A 3,695-nucleotide genomic window follows, 5' to 3' on the forward strand; every position below is an offset into this window, starting at 1 on the left:
GGTGAAGTACAATGGAAATTTTTTCATCATTTGAGTAGTAGTGTTTTTTAAAATTGATCATAGTAGTGTTTTTAAAATTGTTTTGGTAGTGTTAGGAAAGGTAGGTCTAGTTGAGAAAAAAATGGGAAGGAAGACAATTTTATTGCAAAAACACAGAAGTCAGATAATGAAAGACTAAAGTAGGGGGTTCTTTGTCTTGCAAGTTCCATAAGATTTTTTAAATGATAGTACTGAATATCAAATTTAATGCAAGCAAGTGGAATTACTTGACAAGATTGAGAAGAAGGAGTGAGGAAGGCAGTGGATGTGCTCTGATGAATGTATTGGTTTGCTAGTTCTGCTACAACAAAGTGTCACAAGTTGGATGACTTAAACAACAGAAACTTACTGTCTCACAGATCTGGAGGCCAGAAGTCAAAATTCAGTGTATCAACCGGGTTGGTTCTTTCTGAGGGCTGAGAGACAGATCTGCTCGTGATCCCTCTCCCTGACTTTGGATGGCTACCTTCTCCCTATGTCTTCACATCATCTTCCCTCTATGCATATCTCTGTGTCTAAATTTCCCCTTTTCATAAGAACATCAGTCATATTGGATTAGGGTACACCCTAATATCCTCATTTTTACCTTGATTACTTCTGTAAAGACCCTAAAGAGACCTCTGTAAAGACCTCCAGATAGAGTCACATTCTAAGATACTAGTGGTTAGAACTTCAACATATCTTTTGGGGGGGACGCAATTCAATCCATAACACTTGGCTTGTAGCAGCATAACTGTGACGTTTACAAGGAGTTCTCCCTGTGTACATGTGAGTCCAAATTTCTTTTCATAAGGACACCAGTCATATTGGATTAGTGGCCTACACTTCTGCAGTATGACTTCAACTAATTATATCTGCAATGACCCTGTAAGGCTCTTTGTGACCCAAATAATGTCATATTCTGAGGTACTGTGGGTTAGGACTTCAATATATTAATTTAGTAGGAGAGGTGGGGGAGGCACAATTCAACCTACAACAATGAAGATTCACCTATTCATTGCTCTAAAAAATTCAATACATTTTAGGAAAATATATTACTTATTCATGTATTCATAATGATATGTGAGTTATAACTCCTTTTAAATATGACAATGAGAGAACAAAAACATTATCAAACTCAATTTTTATTGATTCTGCTACTATATGTGGTTAAGACAAGTTATCTTAAAACAAAATTTAATAAAAAGGTCTTAACAAGAATAACCAAAATTTCCTTCTACTTCAAAGCTTCCTTTTATTAACATCGTTCTTAAAAGAGAAATAACACTTGCAGCCTGATCTCCATGATCAACCCGTATATTTTGGTTTTCATCAACACATCTCTAACACACCACTTTATTGGTGCATTATCATTATTGCCACTGTACTCATTAAATTCAACTTTTCTCAGTCCTCCTCATTTTAATTGGAAAAAAGCTAAAAAATATACTGTTTTGAAAAATTCAAACACTGTAGAAGAATACAATGAAAGGTCCTTTCCCGAGCTCCCTACCTCAATCCTAATCTCGTAAACTGCAAACAGCATATTGTAACTCCATCCAGATGTTTTCTGTGCATGAATGGGCATATATATTTCTTCATTCCACATTTTATTGTAAATGGGATTTATTTTGCACACTGTTTTATAACTCATTTTTTTCTACCCAACAATTCTAGAGCATTTTTCCTAACAGGTACGTATCAATCTAACTTATTTCTTTAAAATAGCAGCAGATAATTCTTTGTAACATATTTAACTTGTGTAAGGAGTTAAATATGTTGCCAAGGAGATTTGATAGCTGAGCAAGGAAAAAGATACGACCACCAGATGGCACTAGCACACAGTTTATTTGAGCAGAGACTGACAAGATTTGACTGGGGGTGAGGGTGGGAGGTGGGGTAAGGACAGGGGCAGTTTCTCAGTGATAGCATGATACCTTCCAAAAGAAAGGGTGCAAAGGCGACTTTCCAGAAGGGACATAGAGGAAGGTCTGAGGGGAAGTGTTTAGAGGGGGTATGTGTCTAGGTGATGTCACTCAGCAGCATGGTGGGAGTCTCTGGGCAAAGAACTCTGAGAGAAGCCGTGGCCCCGGCATTTATCTGATCTATGCGACCTATGGCTAGCAGATGTTGGGTGCAGTTTCTCAGGATGTGCAAAGCAGGCAGGCTGTAAATGGCTAACAATCTGCTTTTGGGGGCTATATTTTAAAACGACTGGATGTGTAGAAATTTAAGTTTGGCAGTAGCAGGCTTTTGAGTTAACAAGTCCCAGCCTGTGTGAAGAAGTAAACAACACAGAGCCAGGGGCCATCTTTAACTCATTTTTGTAACAACTAGCTCCCTATTGAGAGGCACTTTACAAGTTTTCCCCAGCCAAAAAAAAAAAAAAAAAAAAAAAAAAAAAAAAAAAAAAAAAAACGAAAGAAAAGGAAAGAAAAGAAGAGTCACAAACAGGTAAAAAGAAAAATTACGAATTTATATATGACAAAAGTCTAATTTTATAAGTATAATCAGGACTCGTAGAAATAAGAAAAATGATAAATTAGCACAGCTGTCTCCAAAATCAACCTTGAAAACTACAGAAACAGGAAGAAATTGGCTGTTGGAAGTAAAATGAAGATTGCGAAAAACCCCTGGGAAGAAGGGAACTAGTGACTAGAAGGGTGGGAGGCAGCCAAAGATCACAGCAGTCGCATGGGGAGGAGGATGTCCCTGGAAGCTTGGGAGGCTCTGGAGAGGTTGTGTATAATTTTAGCTCTTGTCTCCTGTACTTCACCTGAGAAATGGGAACCTTTGCTGGCCTCCCAGTGTTGTGAAGCACTACCAGAGGAGCACAAGGCCAGGCTAATAAGGAGCTGATAGAAACAGGACTAGGATGAATTGTACCCTGGAATGTTCAGGCCTCCAACTCCTGTCAGCAGAGGTTACTGCTCCCTGGAGCTCTCTCCTCTGAAACTTAACCCTTCTGCTTTCCTCAAATACTCAAAAAAGGATTCAGTTGAGAATGTGTCTTTGAGCACTTCCCTAATACACAACACAGAGCAGTATAGCTGATTTCATCAGTAAATTAATGTGATGCTACAGGTCCAAAGAAACTAGGTACCTATATTAGTCCATTTTCATACTGCTATAAAGATACTACCTGAAACTGGGTAATTTATAAACAAAAGAAGTTTAATTGACTCACAGTTCTGCATGGCTGAAGAAGCCTCAGGAAATTTATGATCATGGCAGAAGGTGAAGGGAAGCAAGGCACATCTTACATGGTGGCAGGAGGGAGAGAGAGCGCAAGCACAGGAAACGCCAGACACTTATCAAATAACCATGTCTCATGAGAACTCCTTCACTATCACAAGAACAACATAGGGGAAACTGTCCCCATGATCCAATCTCCTCCCAACAGGTCCCTCCCTCAACATGTGGGGATTACAATTTGAGATTAGATTTGGGTGGGGACACAGAGCCAAATGATAACATTCCACTCCAGCCCCTCCCAAATCTCATTTTCATATTTCAAAACCAATTATGCTTTCCAAACATTTCCCTGAAGTCTTAACTTATTCCAGCAAAATCCAAGTCCAAAGTCTCATCTGAGACTAAGCAAGTCCTTTCTGCCTATGAGCCTGTAAAATCAAAAGCAAGTTAGTTACTTCCAATATAAAATGGGGGTACAGGCA

Source organism: Rhinopithecus roxellana, chromosome 2 (assembly GCF_007565055.1).
Source record: "Rhinopithecus roxellana isolate Shanxi Qingling chromosome 2, ASM756505v1, whole genome shotgun sequence".
Classification (NCBI taxonomy): Eukaryota; Metazoa; Chordata; class Mammalia; order Primates; family Cercopithecidae; genus Rhinopithecus; species Rhinopithecus roxellana.